This window comes from Gossypium raimondii, chromosome 6, assembly GCF_025698545.1.
Source record: "Gossypium raimondii isolate GPD5lz chromosome 6, ASM2569854v1, whole genome shotgun sequence".
NCBI classification, from domain to species: Eukaryota; Viridiplantae; Streptophyta; class Magnoliopsida; order Malvales; family Malvaceae; genus Gossypium; species Gossypium raimondii.
This window is the reverse complement of record NC_068570.1, coordinates 22,298,628-22,312,655: the sequence shown is the minus strand read 5'-3', so window position 1 is coordinate 22,312,655 and position 14,028 is coordinate 22,298,628. Positions and strand designations below refer to the sequence as shown.

The following is a 14,028-nucleotide window of genomic DNA, read 5'->3' as shown; positions in this document are numbered from 1 at the left end:
CTTCGATTGTTTAGGGAGGTGAGTGATTCATTGAAGATAGCCGGTATGATTGAAGACGCACTGAGGTTGAAGTTGTTTCTGTACTCATTGCGAGATCAAGCACGAGCATGGCTCAATTCATTGCCACCAAGTTCCATATCTACATGGCAAGAATTAGTAGAGAGATTTTTTGTTAAGTATTTCCCACCTAGCAAAAATGCTAAGTTGAGGAATGAGATCACAATTTTCCAACAATTGGATGATGAGTCTTTGTATGAGGCTTGGGAGCGATTCAAGGAGTTACTTCGTAAGTGTCCTCATCATTGGATTCCTCACTGTATCCAGTTAGAGACATTCTATAATGGTCTCAATGCACATACAAGATTGATGGTAGATGTTTCCGCGAATAACTATCAATGAGATCATCAAAAGGATCACGAGCAATAACTATCAATGGCCAACAAATCGAACAGCTTTAGGAAGAAGTGTAGCCAGAGTTCATGAAGTTGACGCCCTCACTTCATTATCAACTCAGGTATCGTCTATTTTCTCTATGTTAAAATAGTTAACCGCTAATAGTACTAATAACTCTGCAGCTCAGCCACCAAGTCCGTTTGAAGTAGTTTCCTGTATGTACTGTGGGGAAGGTCATTGTTTTGAGAATTGTCCATCAAATCCCGATTCAGTGTACTATGTGGGGAATCAATATCAAAATAGGAGTGGACAAGGACCCTAGTCCAACTTCTACAATCCTTCATGGCGTAATCATCCTAACTTTTCTTGGAGCAACCAAGGAAATGGACTGAACAACAGCTTATTGCAGCAAAGACCCAACCAATCTCAAGGGTTTAATCAGCAAGCTCTAAAACCAACTCAAGATGAGGCATCAAACAGTTTGGAGAACTTTTTGAAAGCGTACATGGAAAAGATTGACGCTTTGATCCAAAGCCAAGAAGCAACACTGAAAAATTTGGAAAACCAAATGGGTCAGTTAGCTACGGAGCTACGTAATAGACTGCAAGGAACCTTGCCGAGCGGTACTGAAAATCCAAGACATTTGGGTAAAGAACATATCAAGGAAGTGGCATTGTGAAGTGGTAAAATTCTAGAACCCTGATTGATTGATGTCGAAGATAAGCCCGTTGAGAAGAATCAACCAGTTGTTGAAGTTCCTACACCAAAGGAATCAGTATCTACAAAGTCTGACAAGGTAAACGCTGACTTAGTGAATTTAGATATTTTAACATCTTCTTTGGATGCAGATTTACCTACTCAGAAAAGTTGTCTGGTTCAACCAAAAGTTCCACCACCTCCATATCTGCAAGGATTGCAACAACACAAGCAGAAACAAGAGGTGTGATTCAAGAAATGTTTAGATGTTCTGAAGCAGTTACACATCAATATTCCGTTGGTGAAGGGTTTAGAACAAATGCCGAATTATGTGAAGTTTATGAAGGATATACTATCCAAGAAGAAACGACTGAGTGAGTACGAGACTGTTGCCTTGACAAAGGAGTGCAGTGCGTTCCTACAGAACAAAGGTTTGAACCGTTGGAGTTGGAAGTCAGAGAATTTGTGCAACCCAAGTTGTCAATTGAAGAACCACCTAAACTCGAACTAAATGTATTCCTTCCCATTTAAAATACATTTATTTAGGTGATTGTTCTACTTTGCCTATAATTATTTCAACAGAACTAACGAAAGATCAAGAGGAGCAACTAATTGATGTTCTAAAGAAATTGAAGAAAGTAATTGGTTGGACCATAGTTGATATTCGAGGTATAAGCCCTTCTTTTTACATGCATAAAATCATTTTAGAAGAAGGTGAAAAAGCTTAAATTGATAGGCAAATGAGGCTCAATCCTATTATGAAAGAAGTTGTGAGAAAAGAAGTGATCAAATGGTTAGATGCAGGAATCATCTATCCTATTTCAGATAATTCGTGGGTAAGTCCAGTGCAGCGTATGTCGAAGAAATGTGGAATCACGATGTTTAAAAATGAGCGTAACGAGTTAATTCCAACGAGAACTGTTGCTGGTTGAAGAATCTGTATTGATTACAAAAAGTTGAACAAAGCCACTCAGAAGGACCATTTTTCGTTGTCTTTTATGGATCAGATGTTAGATCGACTAGCAGGTAATGAATTCTATTGTTTTTTAGATGGCTATTCAGGATATAACCAAATAGTTGTAGCTCCAGAGGACCAACATAAAACAACATTTACTTGTCCACACGGTACGTTTGCTTTTAGGCGAATGCCTTTTGGTTTATGCAATGCACCTGCAACTTTTCAACGATGCATGATGGCAATATTTACTGATTTGGTTGAAAATTTTGTTAAGGTTTTCATGGATGATTTTTCTATTTTTGGTAACACTTATGATACCTGTTTGAGTAATTTGACTAAGGTACTAAAGAGATGCGAAGAAACGAATCTTGTCCTTAATTGGGAAAAATGTCATTTTATGGTCAATGAAGGGATTATCTTAAGTTATAAAATCTCAAAGAAATGAATTGGAGTTGATAAAGAAAAGTTGGACATAATTGAAAGATTACCGACCCCAATGAATGTGAAAGGAGTCAGAAGTTTCTTAGGCCATGCCATTTTTTATCGAAGGTTTATCAAATATTTCTCAAAAATTTCTAAACCGTTGTGTTTGTTGATGGAGAAATATATAGTGTTTGATTTCAACAAAGCATGTTTGGAAGCTTTTGAAGATCTAAAGAAGCAGTTAATCTTAGCCCCAATAATCCTTACACCTTATTGGAACTCACCTTTTGAGTTGATGTGCGATGCTGTTATGGGACAAAGAAGAAATAAAGTGTTTTACCCTATTTAATATGCAAGTAGAACTTTTACGGGAGCCCAACGTAATTATACGGTAACCGAAAAGGAACTCTTTGCTATAGTTTTTGCTTTTAACAAATTTCGCTCATATCTTATAAGTACCAAAGTTACAATATTTACTGACCATGCAGCCATTAAATACTTGCTCACTAAGAAAGATGCAAAACCAAGGCTAATTCATTGGATACTTTTACTTCAAGAATTTGACCTTGAGATCCAAGAGAGAAAAGGTGTCGAAAATCAAATAGCTGATCATCTGTCGAGGTTGGAGCAAGATGAGGTAACTCAGTCATGTGTGCCTATCAATGAGAATTTCCCAAATGAACACTTATTTGAGGTAAATTGAATTCATGAAATACCCTGGTTTGTTAATTTTTCCAATTATCTTGCATGTGGAATAATTCCTCGAGAAATGATATACCAACAAAGGAAAAAATTCCTTCATGATAGTCGGTATTATCTTTGGGAGGATCCGCTCTTGTTTAAACAATTTGCAGATAATATAATTTGAAAGTGTGTAGCTGAAAGCGAGATTGCTGAGATCTTGTATCATTGTCATTCATATCCAATTGGGGAACACTTTGGTGGTTCACGTACTGCAGCAAAGATTTTGCAAGCATGTTTCTCTTGGCCTACACTATTTAAGATACTTATGCTTATGTGAAGAACTGTGATAAATGCCAAAGGACTGGAAATATATCAAGGAGGAATAAGATGCCTTTGACAAACATGTTTGAGATTGAATTGTTCGATGTATGGGGCATTGACTTCTTAGGCCTGTTTCCTTCTTCATATGGGAACAAATACATCTTCGTTGTTGTGGACTATGTATCCAAGTGGTTTGAAGCTGAAGCATACCCTACAAATGATGCTAAGATAGTCATGTGATTCCTACATAAGCATGTGTTTACACGATTTGGGACACCAAGAGCTATTATTAGTGATGAAGGTTCTCACTTTGTGAACAAATGGCTTAAGTGGTTGCTTGACAAATATGATGTGAAGCACAAGATTGATACTGCCTATCACCCCCAGTCTAATGGGCAAGTTGAAAGAGTGAATTACGAAATCAAAGGTATCCTTGAAAAGGTAGTACGCCCTAGAAGAAAAAATTAGTCTCGAAGGCTCGATGATGCATTATGGGCCTATCGAACAACATTTAAGACTCTGTTAGGAATGACCCCATATCAGTTAGTCTTTGGAAAGGCATGTCATTTGCCATTAGAGTTGGAGAATAAAGCTCACTAGGCTTTGAACCAGTTGAACTTTGATCTTAAGCAAGCCTGTGAGAGAAGGATGTTACAACTTGATAAGTTGGAAGAGATGAGGTTGTTTTCCTATGAAAATTCCAAAATGTGTAAAGAAAGATCAAAGAGATGGCATGATAGCCATAGACAACCTCGCGAGTTTAAAAAAGGTCAGAAGTTTTTGTTGTTTAATTCAAGGTTGAAGTTATTTCCTGGGAAGCTTAAATCTCGATGGAAAAGACCTTATACCATCTACCGAGTTTATCCTTATGGAGCTATTGAATTATACAACAATTATGGAGGTACGTTTAAAGTTAATGGTCAACGTCTCAAACACTACTAGGATGGTGAAGTTAAGCGAGTTGAATCCTCGCTCAAATTAACAAACCTTTAATTTTTCATGAACTCATTTTGTAAATAAATAAATAATTAGAACTTATTTTCTTATCATATTACATTTAATCAATTCTATCTAATGAGATTGAAACTTAAAAGGGATCGCTGTGACCCCTCCAACCTTTCTTGGGAATTAATTTAATGTAACTTGTTAAGAAGAAATTTTGTAATTAAGAATTAATTTTTTTCATTTGTTTTGTTTAAATTTTAAATTTTTATGCTAATAAATGGGGTCAAATTTGGCCCAAGTACTAATCATTTTTTTTAGTAAGATACAGTCTGAGTTTGGGGCTCAAGACAACAAAAAGGAGGGAAAAATCCTTGTCTTGCCGTCACACCCATTGCTTGTCACCCAAGTAACCCTAATGTAGCTAATTTTTTGCTACATGTTTGTTGGAACGCCGGCACCCCTACTGCGCAGCGGAAGAAATATAACACCCGGTGATCCTAACCATTGATCCATGTGTGAGGAACGAATCGGGGTGAAAAAGGGTTTCGAAATTACCGAATGGTGATTCTGAGTAGACAGCGACGCTTCGGCAATGAGTAATCTGATCTACTATCGAACCAAGTCGCAATCTTTGATGACTCCGACCTCTACATAATCCACCCAGTTGACTATGAACGGAAGGAATCCCCAAACAATTTTGTAGAAGACTTTGCTTTGACGGCTACTAGACTCACGAAGCAAAGAAAAACGAGATTTTATATCTTATTATTTTTTTAGGGTTTCTCAAAATTAAATAAATATAATAATGTTTAAAAAACTGAAAATTATAATTACATTAATTATAATAAAGATTTCGGTAAACTATATTTATTTATATGCGAACCAAAATCATATTCTCATTATGTGTACAACAACCTTGTACATATAATGTGTTCAATATTTGATTACCCAATTAAATTAATTCTATAATTAATTTAATTAATTCAACAACCAAACACAATACCAATTATGTTTTATTCCTTTCATTTTAAATATAGGGTGTGACCCTGTAGGTTCTTGTAACGTTAGCAGTAATGTTAGAACGATTCCAATGTTACAAACAATAAGTGGCACCTAGCAATGCATCATTGCTACCTAAGTCACAAGAAATCATGATTCGACATAATCTTTTTATGATTAATCTTTTCATGCACTAATCCTTAAGTCATTTATCTCTGGATTGAACACAAGTCATGGAATAGTCACACTTGTATAGTCCATTCCATGTTCCTTGATATCTTAAGTAGACTATGATATACAAATAAGTATGACATCTCATATCAGCTTATTTGAGCATGGCCATGCATTTCTAGTCTCACTCAATCAAGTGGCCTAAGATATTACTCCCATTATGTAGGAGGGACTTATCCTATATCGATCAACCATATCCCTCTACATAGATTGTGGTATATCCAACATCACCTTTATAGAAAAACCGATTCTGATTATACGTTTGACTGTATCAAAATATACAACTCACGATGTTGGGATTATGATGATCTCAAGTCTGAGGATCATATACATATTAATCACTATGAGTAATGTCGTGACAATTACATAATAATCCAAGAAACATACTCATAGTGGGTCTGTCCAATATGTTGTTCTCTAACACACATATTCATGCATCGATTCTGAAACTCCATATCAATGACAACACTTTATCATCAATCAACTACATGTTAGTCTTAATGCGTTATCGTTGTCCTATCCAACAATAATACTTGACTAAGGACCTTTTAAGAATAATCATATTATTCTCAGGACATTATTATAAAACATTTTATTTATACACACAGAAAAGAAACTGAAATAATAATGGTAACGCCTTATATTAATAAACATGATAAATCAAGTATGTTATTACAACCATCTCATGATTGATCTTTGGGCATACTCTAACAATGTTGCCCTCATTTTTCCATATATAAACCCCTCTTCATTCTACTAATTTTCATATCCCTCAAAGTAATTTGCTTACACCATAAAAATCCCTAAATCTCTGTTTTGTGCCGTCAACCTCAAATCCCGAAAGAAACCCTAGTTCTCTTCCCTTTTTGCCAAAATTCCCTATTGTCATTGCTAGATTTTTTCCGTAGCAAGTTCTACCCACTTTGCCGATATCTCTTTTCTCTTTTATGCAGAAACTTTGTCAAATTTTCGAGAAAAGATACCATGTCTCACAAAAGAACCAGATCTTCAAAGACTACTCCTAAAAACCCGGTTTTGATCTATGAAGAAGTGAAAGTGAGATTTATTCAATCTTCAAGCATCAACCTATGATGCCGGAAAAAGGTTTTGACTTGAAGAATAATGATTTGATGGTTGTTCCTATACCAATTAGAAAGAAAATCAATGCTCTCAAGTGGGAACAATTTTGTGATGCTCATTCACTTCCCGATGATGAACTAGTTCGAGAATTCTATGCTAGTTTGACTACGTAAGATGTTACTGAAGTCATCGTTCGAAAGAACGAGGTACCTCTTACTTCTAAGTCCATCAGTAATTTGTTTAATTTACTTGATGTTGAAGAAGATGAGTACTACCCTATGATGAAGAATATCAATTGGGATTTTCTTCAACAAGTGCTTGATGTTGTGACAAATCCAATATCCCAATGGATTATAAGAAAGTATGGGAGCCATTCTTGTCAAAGAGAATACTTAAAACGAGTAGCAAAGGTATGGTTTCATTTCGTTCACTACAGTTTTATGCCTATCTCACATAGTTTCACCATCTCGATGGAACGAATGCTTTTTTTATATGCAATTTTGACAGAAAAGTCCATTAATGTTGAGAAAATTATCCTCAAGGAGATTCACGATTGTGCTAAAAAGAAGGGAGGAAGTACTTATTTCCCATAATTAATCACTTCACTTTGCTTAAAGGCCCGTGTTAAAACATAAGCAAATCTGAAGGGGCGATATGTTCAAGGATGCATTACAAATTATGATCTTGGAAGATTAGTAGAGAGGGTGCATGAACTGAGTCAAGGCGAGCAAGAAGATCCAACTAAGCCGAATACAGAGGAGACAACAGATGGAACTAAAAATGAAGCTAATTCAGTCACAAACACTGGAGAGGAAGAATCTAATAAGGAACCGAACATTCCTAAACCAAAGGTTGAGCCAGAAGAAGAACCAATCAAGCTAAGTGTTGAACCTGAATATACAACTCCTATGTCAAGTTCTGCAAGTACTTCAAGGAAATCGGAGTTGTCAGTTTTGATGGACATGTGCAAGTTCATGCACAATCAACAACAAACTTACTGGAAATATGAAAAAAATTAGAAATGACTCAATTCAAAATACTTTTTAAGAATATCTCTAATAATTTTGTTCCTGAGTTCCCAGATGCTATCTTTGTGACATGGACGAAAGATACTGACGATGCAAGCGGAGATGGAGCTAAAGAAGACAAGGAGAATGAGTCAGAAAAATAAAATGGGGGATTCTTATCCTGATATTTATTTAATTAGTTTTAGGTCTTTAGGAATTTATTTCTTTCGTAATTAGGATCTAATTTCTACAGAATAAAACATAGCAAGCATGAACAAACTTAACACTTCTTTAGAAAGAATAAGACTAAGTGATGTGGTAATGGGAATAAACATGTCTAGGATTGGGTTATTAGGGAAGACTTGGTATTTAAGAAATCTTAATGACTCACATCTCTCTCTTTACAACCCTACCTGGTGTTCAGTTTTCATTCATTACTTTGTTCTTTCAATGAGGACATTGCTTCTTTTTAAAGGGGGTAAGGCAAATAAATTGCTCAAACTTTTAAATTTTTTTCAAGTATGCTTCAATTATTTCTTTCATAAGTATGTTTTAATAAATGAATGTTTAGAGATGTCTTTTTTGTTCCTGAGATAGTTTGTATGCAAGTAGGAATGATGATTTTATCTAAGTGAAAGTATGTTATCATGAAGAATGGAATGCTTGTATGATCTTAGCCTTAGTAATGTTTGCCATGAAAACTTAGTCTCTTTTGAGATTAGACATGCATGAAGGTTTATATCTATAGAATTGACTTAGTAACTTTCTTGAGGTGAAATCCTAGGGGACATAAAAATCTAAAATGATATAGGCACTATCTCTTTGGACCGTTTGAGCCTTTTCAAGCCAACCTTATAATATTAGACCCTTGAAACTGTAATTTTAATATTAAAGGCCTGTTTTTGCAATGAACCTAAATTATAATCCAATTACCATCTTTTTAAAACTATCCTAATTTTGTGCACCTATCTTAACTAAGGTTGTCATGGAAATCAAAATTTGAGGAAATTTTCATAAAAATGTATGTGCTCATGCTTAAAAAAAAGAGCGAAGAAAAGTTCGCTCAGTCTCCAAAAAAGGAAAAATGTATGAGCTTAAGTTCAAAATAAGTTTGGGGTGTTCCAAAGGTTCACTTAAACAAAAAGGTTGTATTACAAGAAAACCAAGACAAAATTAAAGGTTAAGATTTTTAAAACCAAAATGTATCATCTCTTAAAATCCCTACCATTAACTGAGCCCCATTACAACCTTATAAAAGACTTATTGATTTGATGATTATGTCACCTACATTAGTGGAGAGGAAGTCCTAATTTCAACATATGAAGATCATAAATAAGCATTGTGATTGTTTGCTTGATTGATAGGAAGTTATATTGAATGAAAAATGTTATCTATGGCTGTGACATACATGCAAACTATGATTTATGTTGGCATATTTTGAAGCTTAGTATAATCTTAAGGAATGTTTGCATATGAATTACTTGTTAATAAAGAAGATCGATAAGCATGAAGTTATTAATGCATGATTATGAGACAAAGATTGATGCTGCTTACACAATTAGCAATTTTGCCTTAGTAAGACCTTTTGCTATGCATAAACATTACTCAGGATCAGCAATGATTTAAGTTTGGGGTGTGTAAACGACCCTTTCATTCCTTCATTCATCATCCCTCAAGCATCCCTCAATCATTCCTCATCCATTCCCATAATTCATCATTCTCTCTTTTCTCTAAATTCTCTTAGTTTTTTTCATTACCATGCCTAGCATCATCTTTTAATAGGGATTTTAGCAATTAAGCCTCTTAAAGAACCCTTGGTCGGCCACCTTGCAGAGCCATCAGCGAAGGAGCAAAGCAAAGGAACGAATAAGCCTCGTCAGTTAGAGTCTTGGGTGACAGCCATTCTGAATTGGGTTTAATCTTCCTTTTCTTTAATTTAATATAAAGATGTTTGCTATGTGTTCTTTGTTCTTGTTTACAGCAATGTTAGCTTAATTTTATTTAAGCTTAGATGATTGCTTTGATTAAATAATATTTATTTGATTCATGCTTATAATGTTTGTGCCTCAATCGATCATTTTTTCGATTAAAATCAAGTCTATATTTCGTTCATACGTGATTGAAATGCACCTGAATTAGCTGAGCGATCCTGACCAAACGATGGCTAATGGACACATAATTGAAATGTCCATGCTCAATTTAGATCCTGACCTGATTAAATTGTAGGTTGCATAACAACTCTGACCAAGCTCTGTTATCTATATTGGTTTTTTAGATTTGTGTGATTAAATTGTTTCGAACCTGACACATTCCTATTATCTCACACAAATGCTAAGAAACCCTTAGTAAATAAGGATCAGAAAAATGCGTATTTACTAAGTAAAGGATTTCGAAAGAACCTAATGTGGTTTCCAAACTCATGAAAGATCGAGTTGCCATTGAATGTTTTTCCGAATGTTATTAAGCATGTTGATAATAAATCAAGTTTAATTAAAGTAATTGTCCTAGTTTATTTATGTTATAATTGTTGCAAATTGTGTTTAATTTTACTAAAATCTATTTCATTCATATAGTTTGCATACTTAGGATAATTTGCATTAGGGATCAATGCATTTAGTTTTATATATTTTAATCACACTTCTCAACTATATTGTGTTTTTATTTACCAAATTGTTAATATAATTTTACAAATTAAGTGACTTAGCACAAATACAATCTCTGTGGAGATGATAACTCGATACTTAGTTATTACTTGATAACGACTGTGTACACTTGCACAAACCTACGCTTACAATACCTATAGTACAGGAATTTTATTTGGCGTTGAAAGAAAAGGAAGCGACAAGACCATTCAATGAGATGCGAACCTTTATTAAAGTCAGAGGAGTTAATGTCTTGGTAACTGAAAGAAGTATTCGTCAGTTTTATGACGCTCCATATTTTTTGTTCAAAATAGATATCAAAGAATTCAATAATGTGGACATGGAGGAGATTTTCAAATTCTTAATAGAAGGAAAAGAAGTTTGGACATATCAAACGGGAACAAAATTACCTAGCCTGCAGTTGACCTTTAAGATATTAGCCCGGTTTAGGCTATTTTAGGTTATGTCATCCTGCAAAAGAAGCAAGTATGCATTGGTACATAGATATATCAAAATATTATTGAATGTGCACGAAATCAGAGAAAGAAAAAGGAACATTCTTCCTGCATCTGATTACAGAGTTATGTAAAAGAGTAGGAGCACCTATGGAGCAGCTGAATAAAGAGATGAATCCTCCGAAAAAACTACTAGGAGATTATTTCTATAAGTAGTGCATGATACTGCAAAGGAAAAAAAAGGAAGAAAGGAGAAAACGAGGACTCTAAGAAGAAGATGAATAATGCATTAAAATAATATATATTTAGTAAGATTTAGGTTCAAATTCTGTTAGAAAATTAAGTTAATTTTTAGTATATTGTAATTAGTCATGTTTAATAAACTATTAGAATTCAATTGATATATTTATAAATTTTTGAGCAAATTCCTCACATAAAAGAAACACAAACAGTGAGAATTTTCAATAACCAAGGGAGGAAACACTCACCAACAGCCTACAGAACTATCACGGTCAATTGGGTAACTTCTTTCCTTACCTTTATAGGGACAAAACATTGAGGACAATGTGTTCTCTAAAGTGCGGGGCGTAATGATCTGTCGTAATTCGGTGTAGCAGATTAAACTAGTTTTTGCACTTTAGGAGCTTAACTATAAGCATTTTAGTTAAGTTTTAATTACATTTCTATAAGTTTAGTTAAGTTTAATTAAATGTGTAATTTGGTTCTTTTATTGACCTTAGAGGCTGGAAGAGGCCTAAGGGTGAGCTAATATACATTGTGATTGTGCAGGAGACCATTAGAAGGTGTACTAAATCAATATTGGTCATTGGCTTGCAACACGGAGCATTTGATGTCGCAACATAGGGAGCAGAATAGAAGAATTCCAAAACTGTTTTCAATGTTGTGACATTGTCTGAGGATGTCGCAACATACCCATGAAGACACCCTAAAGTTGAGCATACTACCGTTCATGTCGCGACACAAGACCTGGTGTGTCATGACATCACCTCTATACGGGAAATAATTATGAGCCAGGGGTATTTTAGTCTGCATAATCAAATGTTAAGCATGAGAATGGTAACTGACCTAGGGTTAAGGATGACAACCACCCTAAAGTCTATAAATAAACTCATTTAGCACATATTATGGACACTTTTCATATTGTATAATTTTCTTTTTATATTTAGTCTTTAGTTTTTCCCTTTTCTTAGGTTTTAGATTTTATTTTCGTTTTTGTTATTTACTTTTATGGAGAAATCAGATTCTGGAATTACTGTCAAACTCTGTGAGGATTCTACACTTAATTTCAATACAAATCAGGCTTCTTCTAAACTCTATTCTTAAATTAGTCTTTATGTTCATTATGTTTATATCAATTATTAGATCCATGAGGAACTAATCCTCTTATGGGGGATTGGCGAGTGGAGGTATGAATAATTAACTATTTTTTAGGGTCTTCTTAATAGATCAATTGTTTAGGAAAGGAAAAATCTAAACCCTAGGCCTGACAACCCAAATTTGGTATGGCCTATCCGTGAACACCTTAACCCTGAACCAGTCTAGACTATGAGGTCGGAAGATAAGTAGTTCTTATCGACTCGATATTTTGGTAGATGAATCAGAAGATCCTGTTGGAGTATGGATTAGATGATTAAACGAGAAAGCTCGAGACAATAACTAATTATGACTACCAAAGCAAGATAATCACCCATGCTTAGATTTGATATATATATTTGATTATATGATTTCGCATTTCCCATTTATTTACTTTTCTTTTATTTTCGTTCTTATTTTTTTTAGTTTATCAAAAACCTTTCTTTTGATGCTTCATAGTATAATCAAATTAAACGTACTAATTAGATCTATATATTTTTAGATTAGAATTAATTTAGTGCTCGCCTCCCTTGGGTACGATCCTCGGAGTACTTACCTACTCCATTGTAACTATATTACAACCTGATATGTATACTTGTGGATACCGCTTTTCACATCTTTTGTGCATAATTTCTACTCTAGACGTTGTTACGTCCGGAGGCAGTCAAGTTGTTGGCACTGTTGCTGGAGAGGGAACTTCACTATATTGATTTTAATTTTTACATATTAATAAAATAATCAGGAAATATCAAGATTGTAGCTACGATCTTTAGTTATCTTATTACTTGTTAACATTATTGACACATTTCTGTTCTTCAAGGAACTTGAGTATACACTCTCGTACAAGATACCCGTAGCATAAACAATAGATAATTTTGTTTATATGTGGTTGCATGAGGACTTAGATTACGATAGTGATATTTACAAAGAAGGGGTCTATGAGGAATGGGAGATTCGGGAGAACCAGTGACTATTGATGCTCGATTTAAGTCAATTTCGAGAAGAAATTCCCATTCCCTTACAAGATGATGACATTAGCATCAATACAAATATGAAGGGGTATCAATACAAGCAAGACCAAAGATCGAACAAGAGGGAGAATTTAACTGTAAACGCTCGTGAGGAAAGGAAGCTCTCGAACAACCGGTTAACCCTAAGTATGGTAGAATATCAAGACGGATTAGAAGAAATAACATCCTAAGAAATTGAAGAACCGATTGAGGAAATGGTGAGTGGACACAGGAATCAATCAGGAGTTGAGCTCACCTATCCAACAATGTTAGATTCTCTCGACAGAGACAGCATGGAAGATCAGTACATTATGGATCTACCCCAACAATTGGATCTAATGACATTCACAACCAATCTAGTGGAAGAATGTTTGAAGTCTAGAAAACCTGTGAAAAAGTGTGAGGATAAGCATGCACTTTCGGGGGATACACTCAAATTGAATGTTTTTTGCAAGACCTTAATCCTTAATTAGACACCCCAAAAGTTCAATGATTTAAGGATTTTCCAGATGTTGATAAAGATAAAAAATACACATCGATAGGACTTATGACCACTTGGCAGGCATTATCCAAACAATACCACTGGTAAGCATAGAGATAGGGCTGAAGGAACCATGAACCACTCGATTACTACAAGAAACACCTGATAGAATGGTAATACTAAAGTCCCTGGAACCGAGACCCAAGTAATGTGGTACGAAATGGTACACGAATTGAGATGTCCAAGGAAATTCCTGTAATACCATTTTTGTTAGAAGAATTATCTAAGCACTTTATGCATAAAAAATACGAACAGCAACCCCAGAACCT

The 14,028-nt window shown here is 34.7% G+C and overlaps 1 non-coding gene across 1 annotated transcript; it reads right to left on the bottom strand.

Moving 5' to 3' along the window:
- Nucleotides 1–201: 201 nt before the first annotated feature.
- LOC128042132 (small nucleolar RNA R71) lies at nucleotides 202–308 on the bottom strand. The gene has a single exon (XR_008197338.1). It is a non-coding gene; the product is annotated as a small nucleolar RNA R71 (small nucleolar RNA).
- Between the last annotated feature and the right edge of the window lie 13,720 nt (nucleotides 309–14,028).